We start from the raw sequence: 13,829 nt of genomic DNA, 5'->3' as shown, positions 1-13,829 counted from the left end.
TGGGGAAGATTTTGTACACCCTTGTCTCTACCGAGGATGCAAATGGGTGGAGTCAGCTGTTGACACTAAAAAATCAAATCTGAATCCAAGGTTCCCAAGGTAGGACTGGAAAGGATGGATACACACCTGATTTTCAGAGTAACTGCTGATTATGCATCAGAATGTGAACTGGGTGTTTTTGCAGATTGGCTATCACGTCCACCAGGACGCATAAAAAAGCATCCCCTGCCCAAATTCTATAAATCAAGCCCCCTTCCGCTAACACGGATCTATAGCAATAAAAGCCCCTTCTGCCAGTGAGAGACGTGCAATTAGACTAAAACACACAAGCTCAAATATTTTAACACTGATGTACTTTCAAAATAGCGTAATGCAAGTGCTAAAATATGTAAAGCATGGGCGCAGGCATGCACGTGTGAGCCTGCAGATGTGCTCATTCGTAATGAAAACAAGACCCGTGACAAAGTCTAGGGGCTTTCCCCAAAGATCCCCTGACAGTGAAGTTGAATCCAACAAGCAGCAAATATGTCATAAAATGTCATCTGTAGCTTGTGCACACGGTGAGAAACTGCAGAAAAAAATCATAAATGATTCTTAAAAATCAGTGGGAGGAGTGAGAGAGCCAGGGAGTCACGCTCTCAGCACCATTGTCAAAATCACCACACTAGAATATTATAATAAAACCGCTAAACATTATCAATGCAGTGTTAAAGGTCCTTGATGGTTAGAGTGTTTTTAAAACAAAAGGGCATGCACATTTCGTGCAACATGTGACCCTAAAGAGCTCTGTGGAACCACAAGAAGTACTCAAAATACCAAGAGACAGAGCAGGACAGAGGATGTGGCATAATGGCCAGAACTGCTGACCTTGGAGCTGGGGAGCGATGTCGAGTCTCGCAGTCGGCTCAAAATCCTGTGATTTTCTGCCTACAAAAAACTAGGTTAGCTTGTGTTATAACAGGATTAAAGTACGTTCAGCAGCCTTATTGCCCTGTTTAAGCGTACTTGATGTTTCCACTGGCCTTTGATCGCTCTTGCATGTTGCTGCAGAGGAATACTGAGTGTGCCTTACTGGTGAGGCGGGCAGGGAAACGGGAGGTGGCTCAAAATGATCATCACTATTAGAGGAACCATTCTGGGAAAGAAGGAAAAAGTCACAGAGCAGAGAGTGCAAAGAAAGCGGGAGTGCAAATCGAGTGCTTTCTCGTATTTAAAATAACAAAAGAAGTTCAACACGGATGAAAAGTAGTACTTAGGCCATGAGTTACTGATAAGAATAACAAATGGAGGAAAAGTAAGTGGCAAACGCTCGAACGAATGAAAAGAAAGGGCGGGATATAAGCCCCTTTTAAGATTTATATTAAATGCAATAGATTTAACAAGCACAGCACAAGCGCTGTGATGGCGAAACCTAAAAAATGAGTATTAATATACAAACAAAGTGAAATATGGCATATAATACACACATCTCCAGACATCAGTACTCAAGTGTTAGATAAGGAAGTCCTTGAGTTCTACTTACCTTTCTATTCATAGTGGTTATTCCCCATTCATGATAAGCGACATTAACGTTAGGCCACACTCTCAGTCAGAGTCTTAGGAGTCCCACTACGACTCTTCCAAAGTCAAGAAAGTTCCAGAGCCTATAGCGCTAGTAGGCACAACACATTCCCCTGGGCCCTTCAATTGGTCATACCGTCTCCTGCTGGAGTTGCTTTAACGGAGTATCTGGGAGCATTCACACTCGAATGTTACGGAGATCTGCAGAAGCTGCCGGCCATGAGTAGCACTACCGGCTTTTGAGGGACTGCAGGCTGTCTGGAGTGTTCCCTCCATTGTCACAGCAAGTTCCTCTGATCCCTTACGTAAGTAAGGGGAGATCATACGGGTTCCAAAGCATCAGTCGATGCGCTGGCACTCACAGGTCATCACAGCGGCCTTCCATCTCTGCACCAGAGAAACTAGGTCATGATGCTTGCTCTACGCCGTGCCCCCCCTCTGGCTTATGGGATCAAGGACTTAACCACGCAGACAGGCTACAGCTCGACCGATAACACAATAATGCACTCTTCATGGGGGCCCCCTCTGGCAAACAGGGTCTCCGACTTTTACCTGCAAATGGGCGACTGCAGCTCATTAAAGCCATGGCTAACTTCATGGCTGCCCCCTCTGGCATATAGGGTGACCGACTTGAATCTGCACATGGAAGTGGGCCCGATGGGTACAGCAGCCGCATCTTCACACTTTGCTACAGGGATCTACTCGCCAGGATTCCCCCACTGGACCCTTGCTCCTTCCAAGCACTCTCCTCTATTCACAGAGCACACTGGGCTTGGCAAGCATGCAGGCAGGCACTGGTGCCTCAAGGTACCAGGGCCAATGGTGTTTAATTTCCGTGGGTGATGTCCCAACTGGGAGACTGGCAGACCTTAGCCCACAGTCCTTGCCACATGTAGAACTGTTGTTGAGCTTCTCCTTCTTGACATACAGCTCGACTGCCTGCTTGTCCATTGACAATTTTGGGAGCCTCAAGCTCCCCTCCTTAAGTCGGTTATCAGATACCAAATGTGAATTAGGGTCTGAGTCCTTGAGGTGTTTGATGGGGGCGGGGGGGGGGGGGGGGGGGGGGGGGGGATCAGCTTTCTTTTGAAGTGCCAACTTTTCTACTCCAGAAAGCCATCTGTCACTGCAGGAGTGACTCCAAATCTGATAGCCTCACAACACAGGCCATGGGAGTGACTAAAGGTTCACAACTGGATGTCACCCATAAGTATAGCGCATCAAAGGCTTACCCCAGGGCCCGTTACCCTGGTCCCTACTCTTTATGATTCTCTTATCAGCCCAATCTCCTTCTTAAGATGTGCCCAGGACCCTTTCTAGTGGTATCTCTCAAAATCAAAGAGCTTCCTTTTAAGTGTACAGAAGAGCCTGGCTCTTCCTTCCTCCACTGTGTGACCCACCCTGCTCTCAGGAATGCAGCAATCCATAATTCTGTCTTTGGGTGAGGGCCCGGAGGGTTGCAGGGGGAATCCTCTGCATCCGCATGTCCCTCCAAAAATGGAACCCAGAGAATTGTACCACTCACAGGCACACATACACACAGCCAACCACATGTGCCCTGCACAGCACTACATACTACCCTGATGTAGGCAAAGGGTGAGTTAAGCACACAGCAGCTTACCTTTACCTGAGCGGGCCTGTAGGCCTCACCCGAGAGACGGGTAGAAAGGCCTGTATACTCCAACTGATCACTACACAGTATACTGCCACCAGCGCTTTCATGCTACATAACCCCTTAAAGGCAGTTGCCTTTCACCACTATGAGGGTAGCTCAATGGACGCCCCTACTGGTCCAACAAGACCAAAATCAATGAGACTGGCCTATGTCATGGCCAATGTTCCCTCTAATTTCTTTCCTCTGTGTGAGGCAGTGTAGGGTCTCTGTGCGCTGCAGCCATGGCTATGTGCGCCAGGAACCAGACCGCGTGTGTGTGCAGCGCCAAATATCACTCCAAACTTTTGCTAAAAAAAACTGAGAAGACGGTGCATTTCCACACATACAGCGCCACGTTAAGGGTCTTAAGGCAGATTTGCAATCTGGATACACACACCATGACTTGAATTGGTTACAAAGGCAAGTACACTTCAGGTTTACAAAAGCACAAGACTCCAACGGTGGTACCATCATAAGATTGTACTAAGGATTCTTAACTGGAGCACTGTTCATTGGGTGAGGAAATGTTGAGAGCCTATACAATATTACATATACACAATTATTTGTGGATTGGAATCTTCTTGCTGTGGTCTGCAGCATTCATCTTCATTTGGCAATCTCAACTATTGCCAAATACTGCGAGAAACAGTGCTTAATTTGTAAAACAATAAGTGCCAGGGCTCAAAGCTTAACTCAGAAGATGCGCATTGTTTTCTGTCTGTCGCCCTAGATGAAAGTTTGTCGAGGAAAAATATGCAATGGTCCCCAGGGTGCAGTAATAATGGCATCCGCAAAGGTTCAGTGGACTCTGGTGCCCCAAAGTAGTCTCTTAGAAGGTCTGGAAGGAGAGCTATCCCACCTGCTTACGTAGGGGAGTATTTAAGATCGATATACTCTTTACATATTTAGAAACATGCAACATGAAACCTTTTTCACATTTATCTTTTCCCATGTATGTATGTGTATATATATATATATATATATATATATATATATATTCACTGAAAAAACCTTAGGTTTCACACACGGTATAGTTAGGAAGTAGCATTTAAAAAACCTTACAAATTCACTGAAAAAAACATAGGTTTCACACATGTTATAGTTAGCTGGACATTTTACTCGTAAAAAACCAATGAAATTCCCCCGTTATAGTTAGTTCAGCTAACTATAACTCGCGCGCCCGCAATCCACTGCTGATGACGTCACATATTACATCACTCATGACATGCTCAGTGACATCACTCATGACATCACTGATGACATCTCAAATGACATCACTCATGACATCATCCATTGAGTATGTGTTTCTGAACAATTTTAATATGTTTAATATATATAGGGAAAGGCCTGTTGAAGAATGAGTGGGTGTACAAGTGTGTAAATGGATGATTTTCTGTGGTGCGTAACTGACTCTATAAGTGAGTCATTAAATGTATCTTACTGCAGACTAGTGACTAAACTGTGTAAATGTTTGTATGTGTCTGTATGTTGGTGTATAAGTGGCTGCATGGTTTTGTAAATACCTATAGAAGTGTGTATATGAGTTATTGATTGCTTGTCTTAGTATCTGTATGGGTTCCTGAGTGTCTGTGTGTGTGTGGGTAGAGTGTGTGTGACTCTATGCATAAATGTGTGAGTGGGCGAATCTATGGGTGCATGGTTTTAAGAGTGCATCTGTGATGGACTGTATGGTTGAGTGAGTGTATGTATGGGTGTGTTAGGGATTGAATGTATATCTCAGTGGTACATTTGTGACTAACTACATATGTGAAAGGCAGTATATATGCATGTAAGAGTATATAAGTCGGTAGATGTGAGAGTGTGTGATTGTGAGAGTGACTGTATGGATGAGTGTGTGCTTGTATGAATGATTCTATAAGAGCGTAAGAATGTGGTACTATTTTTATGACTAAGTGAACTTGAGTGTGTATAACCGCATAGGTGAGTAAATGGGAGTGTGATTATTTGCATGACTGTCTAGGTGTGAGAGTACCTCTATGGATGATTGGTGGTGTGTGAGTGTCTATATAGGTGTATAAATGCATATGATAGTTTTGTATGGAGTGACTGTAAGTATGAGTGACTGTACAGCTGAATGATTGGAGGTGTATGTAGACCTAAGAGTTAATAAGTGGGTATGTAGTTATTTGTATTGCAGTATGTATAGTTTTGAGAATGGAACTCTTAAATTTTGAGTTGGTGTATCAAAGGTTATATTAGGGTGTGAGAAGATGCGCTAATTTATCACATGGATGACATCATCAGTGATGTCATCAGTGATGTCACTGACCATGTCATGAGTGATGTAATATGTGACGTCATCAGCAGTGGATTGCGGGCGCGCGAGTTATAGTTAGCTGAACTAACTATAACGGGGGAATTTCATTGGTTTTTTACGAATAAAATGTCCAGCTAACTATAACGTGTGAAACCTATGGTATTTTCAGTGAATTTGTAAGGTTTTTTAAATGCTATTTCCTAACTATAACGTGTGTGAAACCTATGGTTTTTTCAGTGAATTTGCAAGGTTTTTTAAATGCTAATTCTTAACTATAACGTGTGTGAATCCTATGGTTTTTTCAGTGAATTCCAAAGGTTTTTTAAATGCTAATTTTAGAATGTTTTAATATATTTTTTATATATTTCTTTTACAAAAATTTCCCTATGTATACATTTATAAATTATCTGTATCCTTTAATTTGGTGTGGCTCATTTTTTTTTTTTACTTTGAATTTGGATAAAGTTGAACAGCATAGTTAATATCTTCTATTAACTTATGTCCACTTTATTTCTTTTTTTTCTATAAATTTTCAGGGTGCGCGCACATAGCGCGCACCTAGTAGGTTTGCGTAAGTTTTTCATGTATGCATGCGTACGTTATCTACGTACGCATACATACGTTTTAGTGCGCGCTCGCAGCGCACACCTAGTACGCATGTGCACGTTTGTATACGCATGCGTACGTTATATACGTACGCATACGTACGTTTTAGTACGCGTTCGCAGCGCGCACCCAGTACACATGCGTACGTACGCTTGCTTGCGTCATACGTGCTCCGCGCGCTACACTCGCGCATACGCGCTGAGTATGCGCGCTGACGTTCGCGTATGCGCGTTACGTACGCGCATAATACTTATGCACATGCGCGCGTACATGTTTGCGCATGCGTAATTGCACCGTGCGCGCTCTGAACTTGCTCCGTGCGCGCACCTCGGGTTATGTGATTAATAAAACAACACTTTTAATTGGTTTTCATTACTTTCAGTTTCAGATTGTTTCAACACCACACCCAATCCCCTCATGGCAAGTCATGTGATCAAGAAACATCACTTTTCATTGGTTCAAATTACTTTCATTTCCAGATTCTTCTAAAACCACACCCACTCCCCTCATTGTTAGTTCTGATTCCCTTGGAGAAGGAGCTACTCTGTTTTTGTGAGACAATGGCAGAGCACCAGCCATCTTCTGAGAGTGAACAGGACACTCTTGAGAGACAGAGGCAGAGGAAGCAGAAAGACTCCTTTATATGGCAGTTTTTCACTTTTCCTGAGGGACAAAAGAAGGTGAATGCACCAAAAGTCACCTGCATACTTTGTCACCGCACCTTATCACGTGGGAATGCTAATAAGAAGTACTCTTTTAGTATTCACACAATGTTGAGGCACGTTGAGAAAATGCATCCTGTGACTTTTCGTCAAGCTTCTGGAGCAAACCCTCCACCTGCTCAGCCGATGACATCTGCAGCAGCTCAGCCGAGCACATCTTTGGCAGCTCAGCCGAGCACTCAGTGAACCTTCAGGGACTCCCTGACAAAGAGGGGGGAGTGGCAAAGTAATTAAAAAAGAGATGGTGTACATTTCACAGATGAAGGGAAGAGAGTCTTCCTATTAAACTTTAAACTCTGCATCAGTACTTACGTATAGGTACCCTAAACCTATCAAAAGAGATAATAGCTTATTTTAGTGCTGCGTTTGAATTGGTTGTATTTAAAAGGAGACAAAAAGACACACAGAGTGGCTTATCCTCTCCTTGTAAATATGGAGGAGCACCCTGCGCCACTAGTACGTCAAGAAAAGTGACGTAGTGGTGGTGTAGGTGGCTTGTAAATCTGCCCCAGAGATGTTAAGGAAGTTAAGGGTAAAACAGACAAACAGAGACTGACAGATACAGAGACAGAAAGCAAACAACTGAGAAGGAGTAAGGCAGTTAAAAAGACTAAGACATATGGATACAGAGAAAGAAACATGGATGAAAAATTAGTGATGGAGGTAGTAAAGGTAGGAGAGTAGTAGAGAAGGAGTGAGGGAGTTACAAAAGAGTAGTAAAGCAGGAAGAGAGAGTGAGAAGAGAAATGAGAAAAGCAGAGTAAGGAGAGGTGAAGAAAAGGAAGCATGAAACGAAAGCAGTGACACATACAGATATTTTAAACTTACCTGACCATCAAAGTAACTTATTTAGAAATAAATGTTTTTATTTAATTGCAAGGAAACTGAATTACATTTTCTAAATTTTCTTTCTAGTTCTAAAAAAAAGAAAAAAAGTATTAATATTCAACAATACATTTTATTAAGCAGTACATGTTTTTTTATATTTAGCAAAGCAATTTTTTGCCCTTTTTTTGCTGTTTTCAGAATGTTTTGGTTTTCACTGAAAATAGTGAAATCGATTGTATTCATCATTTAACAGCGGGCAAAAAAAAAAACTATCAGAAAGATTGTTTAAAAAAGCCCCAAATGTATCCTCACTAAAACATACCTTAATAGAAATGTCAAAAATACCTTTTAAGTACAATAACAATTTTCAAGAAATAACGTCTGTAAACCTTGTTGCAAAAGAACATTTTCCAAAATAATATCTGTCAAAGAAGTCCACAATTGTTTGTTTTACCTTTCCTTGAGGCCAAATGGTAAGTTTAAAATCCTTTTTGAGTGAAATATTCATTTTTAATCCTTTAAAATTTAAATAATGCTTTCTTCAGATGCTGAATTTAGTATTTAAAATTTGGGTTTCAGAAAAATTAAGTAACAATTGGGTAAATCATAAGGCAAACGTTGCTTGAAAATCAATTGAGAATCATTACACAGTGTCCGTCCTTTTTCACATTTAAGATAAACTGTGTAATGACTAGAAGTTATAGAAGGACCGTCGTGAAAAATTATTGCAACTGCTACAAAAGTTTTTCCAGATATAGATAATTGATTACCAACAAACTTCTTTAGTAAAGTTTCCAATTTTATTCCATCAGTTCTACAACGTTGTACCATTAAAATTACATACTGTCCATATTTCTTTAAAAATAACGTTGACAACATTTCAGATTTACATTCAGAACATTCCATGTTGTGATTAGCATCTTTAACTAATTTACTAAAAGTCACTGTTTTACTTTCTGGTAATGGTAAATATATGAACCTTTCAGAATCAACATTAGTACTGCTTGTGTTCATACAGTTATCACAACAATGTTCCCATTTATAAGAGACACCAAATACATTTTCTACTTCTACCCCTTCATCTTCCAGTACCATCAGGATATACATCAAGAATTCCTGTGCATCTTGCTGGACATTTTGTGTAAACTGTGTACATCCAGAACATACATCTAAAAGATTTCTAACATCAGAAGCACTTTCTATTTTATTTTTATCATTACTCAGCTTCTCATGAAGGAGACTCAGCAAAGAACAGAATCTTTTTTCATGATTTAGTATTATCTGCTCTTGCAAACTTTCAAGATAAAATACAACATTCAGCACTACATTTGCGTAGCAGTTGACACCAGAGCTATTTTCAAAATGACAACCAACAACCTCTTCCACACTGTCCTTTTTCTTTTTGCTTGCAGTCACATCACTGTCTTTTTGCTTTCTCTTCTGTACATCCTCATTACAGATATTTTCAAATCTCCTTTTCCGACAAACAACACGTTTTTCAAACACAGGATACTGACCTACATGAGGAGCATAGCTCCTTCTTAATCTAGTATACACCTTTACACAGTTTGCATCAGCACTTACTTTTGAGTCATCAAAGTCTATCATGAATAAACCAGAAAAATTTTCCACGCGTGACAAGGCAACATATGCCATACCTTCTTTAAACACAGTAGATCCAATGTTTACAAAAGCACTATCAACAGTAAATCCTTGAGACTTGTGAATAGTTACAGCATATGCTAGAGAAATCGGAAACTGCTTCCTACGTACATATAAGTCTTTCACTAGCAAAAAACGAACTGAACAACGACTAATGACTTTAACCTCTTCAATCTGATCAAATTTTATTTTTAAGAATTCAATTCCATCTTTTTTCTGGTACTTTACAAAACCCACAACTTTACCCATAGCTCCATTCACTAAACCTTTTTCTACATCCAAATTACGTCTTAAAATTACTCTACAGTTCATACACACATAAAGATTCTTTTCCAAACCAGCTGTTTTTGAAATGTTTTTCTCCAGAGAATCCAATTTAGTAGCCAATTTGCCTGTCAATATAATAGTTATTCATTGAATTTTATCCACAGCTTCCAGTTTTATGATCTCTTCATTTTCCAATTTCAAAAGTTCTTGATTGAATACAGAGCATTCATGTAGTGTTGGCATTAAGCAGATTACAGTATTTTTTTCAGCAATTTTCTTGTATATTTTCTCTGGAACTATTTCTTCTGTTGTAAACAAATTACTCAGCAATCGACTCTGTAATACTTTTCTGCCATGTTCTGTGAGTAGTCCAATTCTTATATCTTTCAGAATACTTGCATAGTCCTCATCATTGGCTTGCCTCATATTGGTAATGAGTTCCTTATACTCAAAATATGTCCAAATATTTACATTGCCTATACTTCCTAACGACTTTTTCGTGTCTTCATGTGTAAGTGTATGGAATACCGGTTGTCCTTTAACTGGAGTAAGTTGCAAAAGATCCCCAAAAACTATGACGTGTTTTCCTCCAAATAACACGTCATAGTCTGTCTTCAGAATTTGCTGCATTCTTAAATGCACAAAGGCAAGCATTAAGTTTGATACCATGCTTACCTCATCAATAAAGAGTACTTTCAATTTCTTCAATACTCTTGAAACTTCCAAGCATGCTTCTCCTGCTAGTTTGTGGTACTGTATTTTGTTCTCATGCTCTACTGGTAACATTAGCAAACGATGTAAGGTAACTCCTTTTATGTTATACGCTGCTAACCCAGTTGGAGCAGTAACAACACAAGACAAAATGGAATCCATTTTCTTCTGTAGGTAGCTTCTAATTACATTAATTAAGAAACTTTTTCCAGTTCCTGCTTGTCCACTTACATACATTCTCATTGGTTCAAAAGATGTGCATGAGCACTCTTTATTTTCATGTAGTAATCCGTGATCAATTTTTTTCCTGACTTCTTCATAAATTTGTTTTTGTTCTTCATTCAGTTGCTGCTCCAAATATGTTAAGTCTACTAAATCTTCCTGAGCTTGACTCATAGCTGTTTCCACTTCATTCATGGCTATTGCTGCTTCATTTTCTACAATTGGTTGTCCTAGAGGATCTTGACTGAATGTCCCAGAACTTTGACTGTCTTGAGAACTGTCTCTAGCTACTTCAGCTGCAATTGTTGCTTCTTGTTCAATTTCTTCATTTAACATTTGAACATAAGTTGTGAAAGTACTGCATTCTATGCTGTCTTTGCTAGCATTGAAGGAATCTTCATAACTCTGGAATTCTCCAAGTAGTTCGTCCTCTGAACGCCATGGTTTAAACTGCTGCAAAAGTGCCAAGTAGTAAAATTCCTTTTTGTCAGGAGTGTCGCAACTCAGCTTCCGGTGATTTATCAAACTTCCTTTTGTTTGCTTCACCAAACATCCTTCCTCACCACTGACTTTTTATTTTCCATTGTTGATATCTTCTGTGGCATTCAGTTTAAAAATGAAGTTCTGCAGCACTTCATAGAGACACATGTTCTCAAGGTGATGACTTCTTTGTGGGTAATATGTGTCCAACATGTTTGTTCTTAAAATGTCTGTACTTTCTGGTTTGAACTCTGCTAAATATTCAATTTCTCGAATAGATTTCAGTACCTGATTTCGCATTCCTGCAAGGCCTAAACTTACCCAAATTATTCTTCTGGATTTCGAGTACAGGCTTGCAGATGATAACCTATCTGAGCATTCGTAGGATCCAATTTCTCGATGCGATAACATCTTTAAACTGAAACTGAATAGCTCCTTACTGACAGTCTTCTCGTAAGAAAACTCTTCCCACATTTCCTTCAATTCCATTTTCTCAGATTTAGTGATGTAAGATGTGACATACCGAGCAACAGCAATAGAATTGTCAGCCACATACTGTATATCCATGTTAGCATTCCACATCGATAAAATGACTGGGTTGTAGTCATTTATATATTTTGACTCTTCTTTTCTTCTTAGGTTGTAGGTATTTTTAGGCGATTTTCTTGTAATAGTATGTGTAGAATTTATCTTGTACTTTCGTCGACAGTATTTTCCACACCGATGACTTTGGAAACGTAAAACTTTCTCTTTTAAGTGTTTCTCTTCTGTGCTTTTAGGTATAGCACACGTTGCATATCCTTCGATGAAACTTAAAACTGCATCATCAGAATCTGTTCCAAATTTTGGGGCATCCTTGATCCACAACAGCATATGAATGTGAGGAGCACCTCTTGCTTGGTACTCTTTTCTCCAAAAGAAATCCACAACTTCTCCAAGAGGTGGATTTTTTTTATTGCAGATGAAGGACATCATAGCCTCAAATCTATGATTAAAGTATCTGCAAACATTAACCGGATCCAATGAGCACAATTCTCCTGCTGTCTTGTATTGTATGTTTTTACTGTTTGAATTTGCCTCTCGAAGAAAATCCAGAAGATCATCCAAAGCGTACTCAGCACAGCTTAGGGTAAGGAACCATGTAGGAGTTCCTAAATTCCGTAACATACATTTCCCAATTCTCCATGGCGTCGGTATCAATATTCATTAGTCCCACGCTGACAAGCCATCAAATTGATCAATTGAGATTCCAAATGATCATCTCGCTGTTGCACTTTGTTGATAAAGTCCTTTGCTGACACATTATGTAGATGTACTCCAGTTTTCAATATGTGATTTACTGCATAAGATAGTGCAGACAAGTCACTTTCAAATGAAGGATGGAACAAATAAGGAATACTTTGACAAAATCTGGGATCTTCTGCATATAATCTTGTAGTCCGATACTTCGAAGCAGGAATCTGTACTGGACGTTCATCATGTCGTCCACCTTCTCCTGTAGGAAACAGTTGGGGAAAACAACGAGCTTCCAAGCTCTCCTCCCATACACTCACAGGAGTTCCTTTTGCTTTCTTCATCTGAAACAGATCAATAGTGTTTCCCATAACTTCTTTAGAATGAAGAGGATGTATGCTGAAATGTTCATAAATTTCTTCTTCTTTTGACTTATCCACTTTTTCAATTTGCCCAGTTGGTATTCCTGTGTCTTCTAGTATTTCTTCTTCATCTTCATCCATATAAATGGCTTCATACCATTTATAATTTTTTTTCAAATACAAATTTGCTCTTTGTACTTTTGCGTACATCCACCAGCTCCTGCCAAATTTTCTTATTCTTTGTAGGTACACCATTAACCAGAATAACTAATGGTTCAGTTTCCAAAGTATCTGCATCAATTTTTCCATATTTGTTTTCAAATCCAATGGCAAATAGACAACTCTTCCTTTTAAACCTCTTTGTAAATCCGAAGGAGGTAATTTACCTGTTTTTGGCTCCATACGCACTATGGTCTGAAACGGATGGACACATTGAATGAGTATAGACTCATACGTATTTAAATTAGAAAGTTCTGGAGGAATATCAACCAATTCTAATTTATTATGTACAGCTCTTGCTGGCATTCTATTTTCTTCAAACTTGTTATAACAGTATTTACAAATACGCTGATCATCACCCAATTCAAAACAATTTTCCAGAAATATATATGTTGCAAAATCTTTCCACTTATAATTATCTTCATTTTCACTTTTTTTATACAGATCAACATTCCTTGTTTGAATTTTATAATGGCTTCTCCGGCAACAAATACAAGTAATAATTGGTCTTTCATTAGAGATGATAGTAAATTTTGTCATTTCATCTTCAAAATTTTTACTAACAGTAAGTTCTCCATTCTCTTCCACATTTTCATCAATAACTGTGTCATTTTCTGCACTTTCTTGTTCTGGACCAAAGCAACAAAACTGAATCTCATCAGTAACCTTCACTACATCTGATACAGATCCACAGAACAGAGCATTATTCAACTCATTTAACTTTAGTGCTGGACTTTTAGCAAAATACAATGTTCTCACAAACTTTCTCATTTCTGTATGATGAACAGCCAGCATCCTAAAATGGTGAAAACCACTTTGACACACTTTCCTAGATAGACAAGCCAGAGAATGTCCTTGCAAACCAGTATTCTCTCTCACTCTGCATGGATCTAGTCTTTGAAGCACCTTAATCTTCTGTTTAACACTCTTTTTACTATATTCTCTTAGAAAGTCACGTAATTTATCAATAGATTCCTGACGCACAGTACAAATACTACAACAATTCCAAGTGTACACTGGGGCTT

General features: G+C 39.3%; 1 protein-coding gene across 2 annotated transcripts in view; it reads right to left on the bottom strand.

The window, feature by feature from the left end:
- The window catches only part of ACOT9 (acyl-CoA thioesterase 9), a 445,455-nt gene that overhangs the window by 321,833 nt on the left and 109,793 nt on the right, over positions 1–13,829 (bottom strand). The gene's annotated exons all lie outside the window — the stretch shown is intronic.

The sequence above is a fragment of the Triturus cristatus genome, chromosome 8 (genome assembly GCF_964204655.1).
Source record: "Triturus cristatus chromosome 8, aTriCri1.1, whole genome shotgun sequence".
NCBI lineage: Eukaryota > Metazoa > Chordata > Amphibia > Caudata > Salamandridae > Triturus > Triturus cristatus.
This window is presented reverse-complemented; position numbering and strand designations above follow the sequence as displayed.